The 17,812-nt window shown below is 56.4% G+C and overlaps 1 protein-coding gene across 1 annotated transcript in view; it reads right to left on the reverse strand.

Moving 5' to 3' along the window:
• The window catches only part of RIPOR1 (RHO family interacting cell polarization regulator 1), an 83,521-nt gene extending 66,692 nt beyond the window's left edge, over window positions 1-16,829 (reverse strand). The window contains exon 1 of the mRNA XM_067534409.1: window positions 16,749-16,829. The gene's annotated coding sequence lies outside the window, so the exon portion shown is untranslated. The remainder of the gene's footprint in view (window positions 1-16,748) is intronic.
• Window positions 16,830-17,812: the final 983 nt, after the last annotated feature.

Raw genomic sequence — 17,812 nt, forward strand, 5'->3', positions numbered from 1 at the left:
GGCACGGCTGTCTTCTGAGCAACTCTCAGGCCGGGGAGCCTCTCTCCAGCGCTAGAGACAGCTTTGATCCAGTCCCCCTGTGAAGTGCTGCTTTGCCACTGTCATGCAGGCTGGCTTGAGTGGGGGGCATTTAGTATATTTTGTGACATCAGTATGTCAGAATCATGATAATTCTTGTGAGATATATCATACCAGGTACTGTTAGAAGGGATATATCGTGCTGAGTAAGATGATAATACCTATGTTCATGTATTATATGTGAAATGGAAGTTATGGATGTATTTGATATTTCTGTTTGTCAGTTTGGGCTGGCTGGGACACACCCCAGACAGAGAGGCAGCAAGACAATAGCCTGCTTAATGGCCCATTAAGACTCTCACAGAGGCAAGGGGCCCAGGAAGAAACCCCAGGCACACCTGAAGAGTTACCAAGATTGACCCATGTGACTCTGGACTCCATTTTAGGTCTTGTGACTTTCCACAGGGCGCATGGCCCAGGACAGAAGGTATATAAGATCAAACCACAGAATCCATTTTGTCTATGTTCCTGTCCAGCTGCAGACACACACCTACCTCTGGATGAATTCATCCTGCAACTGAACTGAAGGACTTAGACCCATCCAGATACTGAATGTGTACCAGAGGGAATTATACAAGCCTGCAACTCCACATTTCTTCCAGAAACCTGATGTATATGGACTTTTAATCATTTGTATGTATGTGATTTGCTTTAACCCTTTAACATTTCTCTCATGGTTTATTTCTTTCTTCTTACAATAAACCTTTAGTTTAGTTACTAAAGGATTGGCTGGCAGCATGGTATTTTAGGTAAGATCCAAACTTATATTGAACTGGTACTGTGGCTGACCCCTTGGGGTCAGAAGAAACCTTTTTAGTAAAGAGCATAGAGTTTAAGTAATTGGTCTCTTTACTGGACCTACTGCTGATTTGGGATCCAGGAACTGGAATGCAGTAAAGGGGGCTATGGACATTTGTGGACTGGCTTCTTGATATCCAGTGTGGGGGAATCAGAAGCAGTTCATGGCTGGTTGGGAAGCCGGGCTTCAGTGTCACCCACCATCGTGGGGAGAATCAGCTCTCCTTTTGCAGCCCGCCCTGATCTTGGCATTCTCAGGTGGCTACCCTGGGCACGGATGGGTCACAGCCACCTTTCTGACTGCCTTTGGACCAGGAAAACAGAAGGGATCAGCGTTCCCCTGCTGGAGTCTCTGGAGGTCAAAGTCCCCGGCCTCTTCACCTGAGGCAATAAAAGGGACAATGACCCCGACTGGAATCTGGGAAAAACAGCCAGGCCCTTCTGCCCCCTCCCCTCCAAGCCCATCTTCTGATTATTTGTTTCTGCTGCATTGGAGCCTGGACTCTAGGCCTGGACAGACTGGGCTGGGTCGAGCGCCTCTGCCAAAAAAGATGTTTGATTTGGGCCTTCTGAATGGGTGTTGCGGGGAGGATGTGGGGAGGCTAGAAAACAAAGAGAAAGTCTTTGGCGCACTCCTGGGAGGACACGGGCCTGTCAGCAGGGAGCACGTCAGCCAAGAGCCAGCGCTGGCTAAGTGGCATATCGCAGCCCTTGGGAACAATCAATGTTCCAGGATGGTATGCAGCTCCGACAGAGCTGGCGAAGGTTTAAAGGGTAACTTCATACTGCAATAACAAACAGGAGCGGTCACGTTCCTCCCCAGTGTCACGCTGCTGACGCAAATGGAGTGACACCGGAGAGAAACAGGGCCCTGGGAGCTTAAGACAGAGGGCCAGCCTCCGGTCTCTAAGCAGCAGGGGTAAAATCTGGAGCGGCTTTGTAGCAGTCAGTCCCATTCCTCTGCTGTGGAACGGGCTGATGGTCCCACATCTTAGCACTAGGATGAGTGTGTTCATTGCCATGCACGTGTGAGGGACACAGTCTGTTCTGTTTGCTTGGGCTACTGTGACAAGTGCAGTGCAGATATGTAGAAAAAAACAGGCCTTCGGCATGCAGAATACATCTGGGTTAATGCTCTTCCTGTGGTGTTTTGCATTTGGGTTTGGCAATTAAAAATTGCTACCCAAAAATGAAAGCATAGGGCACGGCCTTCTTCGTGGGACACAGATGAATCCGACTGCGCTGGGCCTTTTGGCTTCAAATAGCTGGCCATCAGGAGAAGCCAGGATCTTCACGAGCTTCTCCGTTATACAAGATGGTAGCTTGACTCAGCCGCACTTAGCACTGCGCAGCTGTCCACACCAAGGGGCCTGCCAAGAGGCCAGATTACTATCCCCTTAGCTGGCCAGTGGGGTGATCCCTGGGTCTCCCCTCCCCAGATGCTAGGAGAGCCCGCCCACAGGGAGGATAGCACTTGTGCCTCAGGGCCACGGAGAGGGAGGGGAGAGGGCTCTGGGTGCAGAGAAGCCCCTCCACCAACAGCAAAGACAGGCTGCCTGGAAATTCCAGAGTTCTTGGCTTTCTGTGCCTGGTGCTGGATGCAGTTTTGCCCCATGTGCAGCAGGGAGGAGGGGCGGGTCCTCCCCGGGCAGACTCAGCACAGGGCCAGTGCCGTCCTGGCACAAGCGGCGAGCTGGGTGTGCAGTGGAGAGCTGAAGGAGTCGGGGCAGGAAGGAAGTGCTGGGGGGGGACGACACGTGCCAGACACACACCCTCTGGGAACGGACCGGCCACAGCTCATTGCTGCCAGAGCGAGGGTCAAACCACACTAGGCCAGCCAGGCCAGCCTCGTCACCAGACAGTGGGGAGAAAACCAGAGAGCCCCTGACGCAGGGAGGCGACTCCAGTGGCACCAGCATGGACACTGCTTCTCCTCCTCCGCCTGATCCCGTGGCACGTTCCTGTTGCCTGCCCTGTCCCTCCCGGGAATCCCCCCCACCTCCCTGCTCGAACAGGCTAGCTAGGACAGGAGCAGATGTCGGATTGGGGAGGTGGGGGAGGAAACGCCCCCCAAGATGCCAGGAGCCGACTGGCTGAATCCAGGAGCTGTTCTGTGGATTGTTGCCCAATTGCAACATGGCCCACTCCTGGTGGGACCGGCTGTTTGGCAGCTGCCCCACTCCAACGAGGTCGGTGAAAGCTGGGATGGGTCCCGCAGCTGGTAACGCCTATGGGGCTTTGACACCAGGCCAGTGGCCAGTTCACCTCCAGCCTGGGGCCACAGTGCCAGCAAATTAGCGCCAGCTCTCCACTCAGCGGCTTCCCTGGGCAACAGGCAGGCTGGCATCGCTCCTTCGGCAAACGTCCCCTCTCCTGTCAGCACCCACAGCTCCCCACGGGTTTACGCTAGGCCCGGCAGAAGGCCAAGGAGCAAAGAGGTGCTGGAGCCTGAACTCTCCACCCGCCCCAGCAGTTGTCCTGGCTCCAGCGCGAGGCCCCCGGGTGGGGAAGCAGTACTGCCACAGGCCCAGCGGCCCCTGCTCAGGCAGGATATCAGTCTCCCAGGCTGTCCCCCCATGGCTGCTTCTGGGGCTTTGCCCATGCACGTGGATGGCTGCTAAGGTTTGGGGAAGCAGCCTAGGATTTACACCCCTCTGTATCCTCTCCAAATACATCCCTGGCTCTCCAGCCGAGCTGCCCCTCTGTCTCCAAGATGCGCCCAGAGGCCATCGCTGGGTGCTCCACGCTGGGCTTCACCCTCCTGGCCCCGACACCACGCAGCGGAACGTTCCCCCAGCCTCGTGGGATTGATCTCTAGTCCCTCGACCCGACGGGATATTAGTCAGTGGCTCCTGTCCAGAGCCATGAGCATGGGCGCAAGGCTGAAGCAGTTCACAGACACCTTTGGGTGTCACTCAGGGTTCTCCACCCTGTGAGCCCCGCCAGTTCCCCCATTTTAAACCTTTGACACCTGTCCCCACTCCTGTTCCCACTTGATCATTCTTTGTCTTCCTTAACTGAGGGCAGCCTGGCGTCCTAGGGCTCCTAAAGGGACAGGCCAGGAGGCGGCGATGTGCCAACATCTCCCAGCTGATTGGGCCAGTGGCCGCCCATCGTACAGCAGAAGCATCTCGTTCTCCATGGAGAAGTTTCCCTAGAGTTGAGCCACACTTGGAGCTCTGTCCCCGCAACCAGAGATGTCCTGAGCAGAGGTCCCCAGCGGTGCATTGGCACCTGATGTTCCACTTGCTGGAACCAACCGTTCACAGGGAGGTTTCTCCCGAAAATGGCTCAGGAAATTTGTATTTTTGCACTCATCAATTGCATTTCGGTCCCAGGCACTAGACCTCAGCTAGGAAAGTCCAGAAAAGGTGCTTTCATCAACTTCCTGCTTTCTGGTTTTGTTTGCTTTGTCTACAAAGCGGCACTTCAACTTCCAAAGAGTTTTGGAAGTGGGGTTGACCCCTCACTTCCTAGGCTATAATATATCAGGAGCCCCTTGTCCACATCACAACAAATTTTGCAGAAAAATTCTGCTGTGGCTCCCAACTCAATCTACTGATTTTGAGGCCAATATTAATTTGCTTGTTGATTTTACATGATGGGGCAAAATTCAATTTGTAATGGCAACTGCCATCCCTGCGCTATAACGGGCATAATCGCTTTGGTTTAAAAATTATCCATAAGCATGCCAAATATTGTTCACAGTCTGTGTGTGTATTAAATATTTACTACAAAACCCTACAGATCACTGTCTCGCAGGCTGACTGGGAGCTGGTAATGCCTACAAGCAGGGTTTTGCATCTGTGCAGAATGGGAGAGTTTAGTCCCTGTTTGTAACTCGGCTGCCTCTTTTATCGGACTATAATTCTGTAACTGTCAGAGCTGGTTTGTATTTGGATGGCGAGTATGATGAGCAGCGATGCGGTCTGGGACACTATTTGTCTCACACACACTACAGGAAAACTGGATTGATTTGCAGAGTTCTTGGGGGAAAACTGGCATGCAAAGGTACTGTTAGAAAACCAAACTCTGACACCATGAACCTGTGTTAAACATCTAGGGGGTGTCTTTCTGGAATCTGACTTTCTTTTTAACTAAACTAAGCTCTTGACATGACCCTGCACGGACCTCAACAGACGTCTGTCAGGTCTGAATTTCAGCCTAGGAATCTAGTTATTCAAATACTGGATAAATAAAGACCAAGATCAACATGATCAGAACCAGGTCCCTGACTTTAGGCACCTAAATCCGTATTTAAGAACATTTATAAGCATCCTGGTTTTCAGATGTGTCGGACATCCCATTGTCAGCAGGAGCAGCTGGTGCTCCACACTTCTGAGTGTCAGGTTGCTCGTTTATGCCCACATACAACACTCGCGCGCTTTCCCGCTGATTTAAACACAATAACACAAAGTTGCCTGCCAAGTCAGCCTCAGGAATGTGGCGCAAAGCCACACACGCATGGGAATGCAGCACCACGCTGGCTTGCCTTGGACAGAGGGCGAGGCTGGTCCAGTAACTGCACCCGAGGGGCCAGAGCTGAGCTGCTTGGTCCGTGCAGGCCCGTTCCTCAGGGGCAGTCTTATCACAGATCCCGGGCAGGCCGACAGATCTCACCCACAGGGATTTACAGCCCTCTGTACCGAGAATGGGGCAGGTAACTTCCCTCGACATCCCGCCGCCAGCTGCTTCCCCTGGGCTGCAGAAAAGCTCCCAACTCTGCCACCTGGCCACTGGGGTCCGCGGCAGCCTGGCAGCCGACCAGCTGCCTCTGCTAAAATGATGTGTGGCGAACTAGTTAACGACAATGACATTTACCTTGCTAGGCTTCAGAGTCAAGGCCCCAATGGAGAGAAGTGGAGCCTTTTTCCCCTCTCAGGGCCATTATTCAGGGTGGCTGCAGGCTCAGGCAAACATCACTGCCTGGATGATGCTGGGCTCATGCTTTCAGGGTATCCCAACAGGCGTGAGGGCTAGCAACAGAATTTGAATAAAGGAAAGGACTGGATCCCGGAGCACGGATGGCTGGACTGGGTGGATTCCACAGCAAACTCTGTGGCTACAAATCTGTGGCATGCACAGGGCGGGGGCTGTTCACTGGGGAAGGTGAAAGAGTAGAGACAGACAGGGGGCAGTGGGAATTAGATGACAATGCTGGGAAAGCGGCTCATGAAATGGAGCGAGAGAAATAACAAACAAGGCAGTGGGTGAAGCAACAGCCTGGGCTCAGCTCCCCCTATGCATCCAGCACGCTGAGGCTGCTTGGAAACCGGCCTTAAAGGTACTATGCCGCAAGAGAAGGACCGGGAGGATCGGCTCCCAGCCAGGCTGTACTGCTGACTCCCCAAGGCTCCCTCTCTGAAGCTGGTGGGACTGGATTAGGAACTGCTAGAAGTTGGGTGTGATAAATCCAGGACCCTCTCTTGGACATCCCAGCAGCCCTGTCTGCCCCATAATGGGGCAGGTCGTTGGAGAGCTTTGCCCTTGGATGACATAGAATATGGGGTGCAGGTGTGTGAAGGTGAGAGGGTATGGGGGTGCACGTGAGTTGGAGGTGTGCAGGTGCGTCAGAGTGTACAGGGTTCTACGGGGTTGTACAGGGTGCAGGCACGTTGGGGTGGTATGGGGTGCAGGTGTGTCAAGGTGTATGCAGTTGTACGGGGCACAGGTGTGTCAGGGTGTATGGGGAGCAGGCATGTCAGGGTTGTACGGGGCACAGGTGCGTCAGGGTGTGCAGAGGCAGTATCAGGTGGTCCCCCCAAGATCGGTGCCAATCTGGTTCACGTTCGAGGATTAGTGTGTTGCCGCCTCATTCCCTTGCCCCCTGTGCAGGCCTGGCACTCAGCCCACCACCCCAGCAGCTCACACCACTTTCACCCCTTCCTCTTCCTCCCTGCAGGCTTGTGCTGCTCCTCTCCCCCGTGCTGGGAGTACAGCAGGGCCATGCTGCTGCTTCCTACGCCTGCCCGGCCCCAGGCTCAGCTCTACACAAGGTTAGACCCACATCGCTGGGGAGCCCCATGTCCTGGAGCCCCCACTGCTCTGTGATGAGCCACGGTCAGGCCCTGGCTGGGCTTTACACAGAGTCTGTCCTGGCTGCAGAGGCCAGCTGGGCTCTTCACTGGGTGCTGCCCCTTTCGCCCACTAACCCCTCCCCACCGCCGGGCAGGGGTAGAGCCTGGGTGTTTTCACCCAGGCTGGATCCACCCACTTTGCCAGGCTAAACCCCTCACGGGTGGATAGTCCTTCACTGCCTTCTCACAATCCTCCCGCCTCCCCCCGTGTGCTCCCACCAGGCAAGTTCTCCCCCAGCTTACTGGGAACAAATCCCAGCACGACACGCAGCTGCACAACAGCCAGAAGGCCCATCCGCACACACAAGGTGTCCTCCCCGGTGCTGCGCTCCCTAACTCAGGCAGGGTGTTGCAGGGTGGCTACTCCTGCCCCCCTCCCCCAAGAGTTTGGCTAAGCTGGGGCCCACCCCCAGGTGCCACTTGGCTGTGGAGACAGACCCTCAGACTGACAGTGCTCCTGACTGCTAGGTCTCCGGCTCCAGGGCCATCCACAGAGCAGCTCAAATGAGCCCCTCCGGTCCCCATCCACAGCTCCATGCCCCACATCCAGAGTTGGCATGGCGATAAGTGCCCTGGCACATATATCATGCCGTCCCCTCCCGTGCAGCAGGCCCCTGGCGCCATGTTCACAGCCCAGGAGAAGCAGCAAGGGAGGTATCATCTGCCCGGCAGGGACAGCTCCCAGCTGGCTGTAGAGCTGCCAGCTGACGTCCTGCAGCCGTTCCCTGCTCAGGTGCTAGGATTAACCCCACTAATGAAGATGCCTAATTAGCTGGGCATTAGAATGCACCAGGGATGCTCAGGCCAGGTCCGGGAAGGGCAGGAGAGCACCTGCGGGCTCTGGCAGCCGCACAGCCGTGCCAAGCACCAGGCGGCAGAGCAAGGGCAGGGCTGTGTCAGCCTGCAGGGGGGTTTGTCCAGGGGCGGGCGTCACTGCAGCCTGTTATGTTGTGGCGGGTGTTGCTGTGCGGGCGTGTGGCGGTGTAAACTATGCTTACGTGGGCTGGTGATGCAGTGTATGTGCACGCATGCAGCGTGTGTTGGAAAACTGACCAACGTGAGATGCACAGAGAGAGGGAGGGCGCGTAAAAACGCTGCAGAAAGGGGTTACACCACCCTGTGCAAAGGCCTGTGGAGCCCAGTTGGGCAGAGATCCCTGCCTGTGGGATGTGTTCCAGCCCCAACCCCCCAGAGACAAAACCTGATAGAACCAGGCCTGGCCCCCTTCGGCACATAGCTTAGCACTGGCCTGAAAACAGAGGGAATGTGTGTGTCAACTGGACCAGGCGCTGGGCAGAGAAGCACAGCTCCAGAGTGGAGGCAGCATAGTCAGGAGGGAGAGTCAGGCGCTCTCACTGGCTGCCTGGGGAGGGGCCTTGGGTAAGACAGCACCTGTGCCTCAGTTTCCCTCCCCATCCAGTGGAGGTAATCCCCATTTCCCTGCCTAACAGGGTTGATGTGGACCAGGCTGAGTTGGCACAGGGGGAGCATGGCAGGAGAGAAGCCCTAAGGCTGGGCTCCCCCTAGAAAGGGAAGTGAAGGCCTTATTCAATCTCACCAAGAGCAGTACAGATTTAAAGAGTGTCTAAGGACAGCCCTCCCTGCCACTCAGCAACAGAGGTGCCCCCATAGCCAGGCTGGACCCGACTAGCTGGGGGCTATGGGGGAAAGCACGTCTCTGACCTCACCACTCCACAGGGGAGCCACGGACCCAGTGCTGTTTTCAGGGGCATTTCCATGGGCCGTCTCGTCCTCGCCCTGCAGCTTGACACCAGTGCATAGCAAGTACTACAGCCCCCCTTGGGATTTGGCCCTGTTTCGTGGCCAGGGAAAGGCCCTGCAGCACAAGGGGGAGTCAGCCCCATTCGAGGTTTGCTTTGTCATCGCTACACGGAGGCGCTTTGCATGGGGCAAATTCTCCTCTTTCCACCACGTCCTCTGGTGCAGCCGATCGCACCCCTTAGGAGCGAGTCCAGGGCAGGTGGGCTTAGCCAGAACCACCCCTTCTCATCCACCTCGTTAAGCTAACTCCAGTTCAGCACGACAACACAATCCAGGTCCAGGGCCTCTGCCTGAGGCTTTTATTTCCCATGTCACTCAACCGATTTTAAAGCCGCTACACGGGGGGGGTGAGGTCACTGACTGAACTCAGTTTTGCCCATCTGTACAATGGGCCAATGATACAGACCAACCTTTGCCAAGAGCATGGAGCTGGGTGGAAGACAAGCCCATTAGAAGCACTGCAATAAGTATCCAGACAGCTCGTCAGCGAAGGACGTGCTCGGGGGGGAGAGGGGGTGGAGGGAGAACTGCAGGGTGCAGCTGTCTTTTGGGGGAGGGCTCTCCAACATATCATGGGTAGGAGATCAGCACCTAGTAGTCGTGGAAGGAGAGCAAATTCTCCAGGATGCCAGCGCCACAGCATCTAGTCCCTCATCAGCTCTGCCTAGCCCCTTAGTATAGTAACTGTCCTCCCCCGTCTTAGGTGAGAGCCCTAACCACTGGACCATCCTGCCAGTTCTGCACACACGCCCATCTCTAGGCACAGCTCCTCCAAGATCAGCCCCTGTCCTGCTCTGGCTCTCCTGCTGGTGGCTTGCCCTCGCCGCTCTTGCTCCAGTCCCTCCATGGGGCTCCCTGCCTCAGTGACCCTTCCCCCCCCCCCCACATACACACACTTCTCTGCATGTAGAGTACCCCCATCCTACACAAGCCACCTTATAGCATTGTGTCATCACAGCACCCCCTGCTCGTCCAGTTTCAGGCTAGATGCTGCCTCAGTTTCCCCTCACGCAGGAGCCAATCACCTGCCTGTTTCTCCACCACAGAAGATGCTAGCCAGTCTCCCCCACCCTTGAAGGACTCTTGGCCACCCCCAAGCCTCCCAAGCACTATGTTATTAATTCAAACAAAACCCACCGCCACCACAGGTTGCTGGGACCCAGCAGTCTTTCACTCGGCCTCCCTCCCTGGGCCCTAGCACTGTTTACCAGACCCCAGCCACCCTCCATAGCTGCCTTTCACCTGCACTGGCTCAGCTCTTCATAGCCAACACCTGACCCCTCCCCAGCTGGCACCGATCAATGGTCAGGCGCAGCTGGTACGAGGCCCCCAGCTCAGGAAGGAGCAGGCTCCCCCCCCCCCGTGCCCGACTGTCTAGTAAGAGTGCAAAACCAGCTCTCAGCATGCCAGAGAGCCTCACATCTCTGCTTGGGGTGGACACTGCAGGAGGCAGCCACGCCCCGTCCCTTCCCTTCCCTTCCCTTCCAGCACTCAGCGCTGGGGGGCGCTCTGCTCTCGCAGGGCGGGGTGTAGGGCCTAGGTTCAGTTGCACACATGGCTGCCTGCTCAGCACTCTCCTCTTCTGGTGTGCTTCCCCGGCGCTCTCTCTACGGTCCCACAGGCGCGGGCAGCAAGACAGGGGAAGCTGGGGGCCGGGGTGCCCCCCTCCCCGAGTCATGAATTCTCTGCCCGATGCCCTTTGGGTGCTGTTGGTGGACTGCTGAAAGCCAGGCTGCCCGTCTGCCTGGGACCACCAAATGTTACAGACTCAAGAGAAAATTCAGTATGGACCGCCGGGGGGGATGTCACCCAGAAGCGACTGAATTCCCAGACCCCCCTGCCCTGGCTCCCTTTGTGCCTGTTCTCTCTGGGGTAGGAGGCTCCTGTGTTCCCACTGACCCTCACAAGGAAGTACAGAGAGGCAGAGGTCGGAAAAAACAAAACAAAACCCACCCATACCCCCACCCCCCAGACTCACCCCTTGCCCCCCAGGGCAGGCCACATGCACTGGTTGCTGCTTATCTCCTGTGCGGCACGCATGCGCACACACGTTTTAAAGTCAGTCAAAGCATGGTGGAGAAGCAGGTTTTGAGCAGACAAAGGACAGCTATTCATTCACCTGCTGCCTTGGTTCACATGTAAAATAAGCATCGTGAGCCTACCCAAAGGAAGGAAGCCAGTTTGCATAGGGCATCCAGATAAGGCTGTGATGGCTGGCACACCAGGGAATAACCATGGGGGTCAGCCATGAACTGACAAAGGCAAAAAGACACCTCTTCCTCCTTCACAGAGGAAGCAAAAAGGGTGGTGGTTTTTGCATTGATGAACGGGGCGGGAGGGGGCGGCAGGGAGCGCAGCCATGCTGTAGCATGGCTTTAGGGGAAATAAACGAAAACCCTTGTCTGAAGTAGTTTGTTACAGTTCAGTTTAGACTCCCAGCAGTGTGATATGCATATAAACCAAAAGGGAACGGCCATTCTGTTCCCATCAATCATTATCCCCCCCGTGCAGCTTTAGGTAATACATAAACTGGGTTCAGTAGAACCCGATCTCAGGGCTGAGATCCGGGAGTGAACCCAACGAGCCAGGACAGCGCACTCTGCTCCTGTGGGGCCAGTGTAGCTGGCAATGTCTCAGTGTCCAGTGGGTCAGGGCTGGACAGCGCAGGAGAAGGTTTCTAGTGGACGTGGGGCACATGGCCTGGTAAGGGCTGCCTTGATCCAGAGAAGGTTGCTGGGGGGCAGCCAGGCGGGCAGTGGTCAGGAGATAACATCCACAGAAGTCTTCCTCTCACGGGGTCATCACAGAAGGATGGGGGGAGGTCCCAGCCTCACCCACTCTGGGCTGGTGGCTCTGACTAATTGTGACCCAAAGGCCCTTTGGAAACGCTTAGCTAGTAGGCTGAGCTATACGTGGTCCTCATGCCCCCCTCCCCCGCCCATCACTGTGGTACCTGCACCCCTCACAATCCTATCCTCACAGCATCCCGTGCAGTAGGGCACAGTGACCACCCCGTGCCCACAGGCACATAGGAAGTCTGGGGTGGAGCAGAGACTTGAAGCCAGCCCTAACCACTGAGCCAGCCTTCCTCTCCACTGCTGGGACAGCAGCACTGACCACAGTGAGACACGCCCAACAGCCACAGGGGGGGCAGACAGTGCCATGCACATCTCTAGCTCTGCACACACCAGGTTCCCAATTCTTGGCACAACACGTTCCCTTCTCCATCCAGAGACCCATGCTCGCCGGCAGGGAAGTCACAGTGAGTCACAGGGCACTGCAGTGCCTTCTCTGGTATGGAGGGGGGCAACTGATCTCCCCCTCGGGCCAGCATCTTGCTCGTGCCCATCCGATGAGGGGCATGCTGGGCAACGCCTGCAGATGGAGCTGGCTGGTGGGCATGCTTTAGTACCAGTCACTCAGCACTTTCTAAATGCTGGCATCACTGTGCCCCCTCCGTCCAAAGCAGACAGCACAGCCAGCTGGCTCCTGGCAGGTGCCGCCATCTGCTGTTACCCAGCAGTAACATTCGTATCACAGCCGACATTGCAGCCAACAGCAAGGGCCGAGCAAAGGGGCTGGAGGCGTCACAAGGGGCCACATCCTGGCCGCAGAGGGGTCTCTCCAGGATCTCTGGCCACGACCCCAGCACCCACCTCTGCAGACCCAGAGCAGGTCCGGCTCAGGTTCAAGATCTATTGGTAAAGCCGTTTGGGGAGCACAGGGCTGGGAGAGCAGGGGGCATCAGAGACTGACAGGCATCAGCACTGCTGTGTGCGTACACACGAGAACCAAAAGAAAAGGCGGGCTATCGGACAGAATTGAGGGGCGGCAGCAGCAGAACCAGGGGAGGGAACCCGGTCTGGAATAGCAACGACACCATTAACTTGGAAAAAAAAAAAAAAAAAAGAAAAAAAAAAAAAGACTCATTCTTGGACAAGAATTTAAAAACCCCAAAACCAAAATTTACTGTCGTTCCAGATGAACCTTGCATTGTTAGACATGAATGGGGTTGGGGCAGGGGCTCTTTTCTCCATTTGTTCATGTTTGGCAACACTTCGCAGGGTCAGTTGCAGCATTTCCCCCTTTCCCACATCAAGAGGGAAGAGAAACATCTAGTTAAAAAATTGGTGGTGGTGGTAAAACTAGCCCCTGCCCCCAAGCTTGGCAGGAGGATGAGGGGCTGGCGTAGTCCCTGAAACTGCTTTTTGTTATATTCACAGCCCGCACAGTGTCAGCAACACACTTGCTGGAAGGTTGCAACTTAAACACCAACTTCATTTCTTCGACTCCAGAGCCCTAACCCACAAGAACCACAAACAGAGAGAAAGAAAACAGGCTGCTCCCCAAGGCAGCAAGTACAGACCCCCTGAAGCAAAGCTGGAGGGCTGCAGAATGGCTGCTGCTCCTAGATACTTCCTTCCAGTGCCCCAGTTTGCAAGAAGGAGTCAGAACCGCCCCCTTCACACACGCTCTTAGGCAGTGTCTACAATTGGAGCTATTCCCAGCTCGCTCAGGCACACTTGTGTTAGCACGCAGCAAGCTAGCGAGCTAAAATGAGTAGCATGGGTAGTGGCAAGGCTAGCCATTCTGAATACGAACTCACCTGGACCCCCGGCATTTGTGCTCAGGCTGGCTACCCCATGCACTGCTCAGGCTATCATGGCTGCACTAATTTTAGCACACTAGCTCGAGGAGAGCTAGCGCCTGTACATCTCTGCGTGCCGGGAATCGCCCCAGCTCCAAGCTTCGCTGGAGCCGGAATTGCTTGTGATTCCGGCATGGTCCTCGGCACACTGCCCATTCCCTGCTTTACGGAAAGGGACAGGCCTTCCGAGCAGACAGGGTTTCTTTAATAAAGGCAGCATAAGAGCCACGGGGGGCACCTGCCAGGCAAAGGCAGGCAGGTTTCAGAACAGGGAGAAGTACTCCGAGCAGTTCGGGTGTGGAGCCAGCTCATAAGGCTCGCGGCAGCCCCGGAGATGAAAAGTCACCTCCCAGATTGTTATTTTCAGGGTGATTAACACCAGGGAGGGAAATGTTCAAGCATTTTTGTAAACCTGGGGCTGGGTTGGTTGTGAGGGATCACCTGGCACCAGCTCTGGTTTCCTCCTGGGCTGAGCCTACCCCATGCAGAGCAAAGGGCAGAGACACAAAGGCCAGCGCCATCCATCTGCTGCCAGCATCACCATTCTCCTCCCTGCCACTGTGATTTCCAGGCTCCTGGGGAGTGGGCGTGAAGGGGGAGCCCTTACCAGTGGTTCTGGGCCTAGAGAAAAGGCCAGCTCCAGTGCCAGAGATGTTCATGGAAGACACAGCTGCTCGAATGCAGGGGGCCCCTAATGCGGCATGTTTCAAATGCAGCAAGAGGGTTGCAAGGCAAGGTGTCTCTGGCCTAGTCACACTAGCACCGCCTACACCCCCGCAGCAGGGCAGCTGCCCCTTGGTGCAGCCATACCCAGTGTAGTGCCAGGGACCTGAGTGCGAGGGACACTGGCAGCTTAGCCCTGGTACAGCTGCAGGAGGATAGGACTGATTCTGCCAGTGAGAATACCACCAGCTAGCATTGGCATTCCTCAGCCTCTGGAAGGCCAGGCAGGTGCCAGGCACATGAGCTCTGCTCAGTACCAGCCTTATCAGCCCCTTCCCAAGGCTGCTTCCAAGCCTCAGCCTGGCTGGCTCACCTTGATGTAGCAAAGCCATGCCCCTCTGCTACCCACATTGCAGCCTGAGGGCTAGGCTGGGCTATGCCAGGGTTCTGACCAGGGCAACCAGGACCAAGGGGCAGAGCAGGGTCAAACCTGAGGCCAAGAGGAGCTTGCAGTCAAGTTCCACAGTGAGCTTGATACCACAGGTCAGCATCCACAGCACAGTCAAAGCCAGGGGCAGACAGAATCACAGCACCCACAAGAGATCCACTCTGCTGCCTGCACCACCGCTGGGGTTTATATAGGGCAGTGAGCCAATCAGGAGCCATGAGGCTGCTGCCCATCTGACCCCCTTGAGGCGGGACTTCCTGTGGCCTGGTCCTCAGCAGGTCATGGCTAGTGGTGTGTGCACTGCTCATAACTGCTGCTGGGGGCAGACTGGCTATGTTTGCTCCCTGGCAACCCTACAGGCCTGCGTCTGAGACCTTCCAGGCCTAGGACGTGGCACCAGCTGTCCTACTGCACAATTTAACAACCACTTTCTGACTGTGATGTTGGGCGTGGCCTGCCTAGCTCTGCAGACAGAGGAGCACTGCAGCTCCATGCCGTGCAAACTGCCTCATTCATCTCCGTGGCATGTTCACTCTGGAGCCTAATGACACCAACCACTTAGGTTCCCTGGTGGCCATTTTGGAAGGGACACCCAGCTGCTTTGGGTCAGTGGGAGCAGTCACAATGAGGGGGGTGGTATCAGTGCCTTCCTTGTACTAACGTAACCCCCTGGGGAGATGGTACCTGTCCCCTTGGCCATCCCCGCCAGCCCATGCTGATTGTGCAAGCCGGCCCTGCACATCCCCATCACCTGCCCGTGCCCACTATCTCTGCCCTGTTGCCAACCCACGGGCATGCCCGCTGCCCTCAGATACCATGGAGATGGGATGCCCATGTCAAGCTTGCCCCTGGGTTACCCTGGGATGGCCACAAACGCTGACCCTCTTCTTCTACTGTCCTCCAGCTGAGACAGAGACAGCAGGGTGCCCTGCTGGGCATGATGGACGTGGCGAGTTTGCAGAGGCAAGGTGCTGGGTGAGGTGCCCACAGGCCTGGGAGTGACTCACTCGACCGGTGAGTGGCTGGATGCACCTACTACTGGCAGATAATGTGTGGCAGACACGCTCAGGCCTTCCCGAGGAGCATTTCAAGCCTCGGCCAACATGAACGCAGCCAAGAGAGCGCCAGGGCTCAGGCTGTGGCAGGCAAAAGAAACCGTCCCAAAGCACAGGAGGAGCTCCTGATGGCTTGCCAAAGCAGCATCGCCGAGCTGGGCGGGTGTTTCATTCATCCCTTGGCTGGGCAAGCCAGGATAGAACCTGCACTGCGCTGCCCCACTGCCTGCGGGGCAGGCCCCACAGCAAACCAGCCTCATGCACCACTGGTGTCCATCAGTACAGAGGCCGGCCAGCCGTGAGTGGGGAGAACAGCCCTTCCTCCTGGGCAGGGCCACGGCCTTCCCGGAGAGCACGTTTCTACCTTGATGTAAGTGCAACCCTGAAGCGCTACCCAGGGCCAGGCCATGGGGTTGTGACTAGGACGTGAGGGAGCAGTGAATTGCATGGACAGGTCCAGCAGGCAGAACTCAAGGCAGACCCCCCTGGGCGATGGAAAGCCTCCAGCCCAAGTGTCCTTGGCTTTGCTGTGCCGGGCATCATCCCAGCAGCAAGAAGAGGCCAGGACCTGGCAGTGGCGGGACAACAGGATTCAGGCTGGGGAAACAGCTCGCCAACCCCTTCCCCGACACCGCAACTGACTGGAAGATCCTGGATCCCCTTCTCCCTGCAGCACCAGGCATTGGATGGGGGACGTTCCCACACTCCGCTGCGCAGACGGGCAGGGGTATGCGCCAGCCGCACACTCAGGCACCGGGCACCATGCCCACAGATCAGCCACGCAGCTGCCCCCATTACTCCTGCATGCCCAACTGGGCCTCCCCCCATTGCCACCTCTCCCCTTGTGTACTGGTGTATAAGCCTCCCCCGCCCTCCTTCACAATCCATCCCACAGTCCTGCTGCCAGTTCCCCTTTCCTCCGGCCAGCCCTTTATCTGCCATCCCCCACTCCTCTCCAGCTCTCCATCTCTTCCCCATTCTCCAAAGGAGGGGCGGGAATGCTTATACATCTTTTCTCCCCATGGCCCCAACTGTGGGCACCTACCCGGGCCCCTCTCTCTAACGCCCCACAGGAGGACAGAGGACACCTCCCATGCCTGAGTAACTCCACTGAACCCTCCTCCCCCGGCTGCATCCGAAAGCTCACTAGTGCATGTGGAGGCAGGGGTGTGAGCAGCTGGTGCTTGGCTATAAAGTACCTGTTTATCCAGAAGCTATGTCCCGGAGCCTCAAGCCGGCAGAATCTGATGCTGACGAAAGCCAGCTCCGAGATGTCCAACACGAGCTGCTCGCTCTTCTTCAAGGATCTGGCCCCAGCATGGGGCAGGAAACCTTGGAATTTTATAGGACTCCCAATCAAAGGGAAACCAGTTCCGCTTGTCACTGTTTCACTTTCCTTTGGAGGGCAAAGGCGCCTGAAGGGACTCTTCAAAAAATGCAATTTTTCTTGTTTGTGGTTTACCCAAGAAGCATCAGGAAGGTCAAATCTTCCCTGGTGTGGCTGGAGGTTCCCCGGGAGGGCCCAGTTATTTGGGAACTTTCTGAGTTCTGAATGGAAGTGGTTGGCCTCTTGCAACTTTCCCGTCAGGAGAACTTTGCACTCAGCTGTTTATTAGGCTTTTGAGTTAAATCAGTGTAAACAAAACAATCCCCGGCAGGGGTTCAAATCGCCTGGCTAAGAAGCGCTTTCCCACTCAATAAGGCATCACCACCTGGGTGTGCTAATCACCCAAGGTCTCCAGCCAGTCCTCCAGGATCAGCTGGGGGGACAAGACCGGAACAGCTAATGTAAAAAAGCAGCAGGGAAAAGAAGCATGCAAATTCTTCAAGGCCTCTTGTCTCCACCCCAGAGCCACTGGGAAAGGCACGAGCTCAATGGTTTTCCTTTGAAGGATGCTTTCAGGGCTGAGCGCTGCAGGTTGCTTTACGAAGGAGGGCTGAGAGTTTGGACCCCCCCCGGCTGACAGGAACCCGCTCTCCACATGGCGCTGGACCTCTCCTGGCTCTCATGGCAGACACGGCTTTGCTAGGGAGAAACCCTGCAGCATCTGGGACAGGGAGATGCCCAGCGGAGGCAATGCACAGCTGGTTCTGCCCTGGGCGTGGGCTCAGAGCTGGCCACTTCCCTCCAATGCAGGTCGCAGCCTGTATTGCACCATCCCTTCCCAGGGATCAATGCATCCGCCAGCACCTTTTGGGGGGGGCCTCAGTGGACGTCGTTCCAAAGGCGCAGCACCACATGGGTGGCCAGGGAGAGGACACC

The sequence above is a fragment of the Emydura macquarii genome, unplaced genomic scaffold (assembly GCF_026122565.2).
Source record: "Emydura macquarii macquarii isolate MOO-44397 ecotype Brisbane River unplaced genomic scaffold, CSIRO-AGI_Emac_v2 contig_3401, whole genome shotgun sequence".
Lineage (NCBI taxonomy): Eukaryota > Metazoa > Chordata > Testudines > Chelidae > Emydura > Emydura macquarii.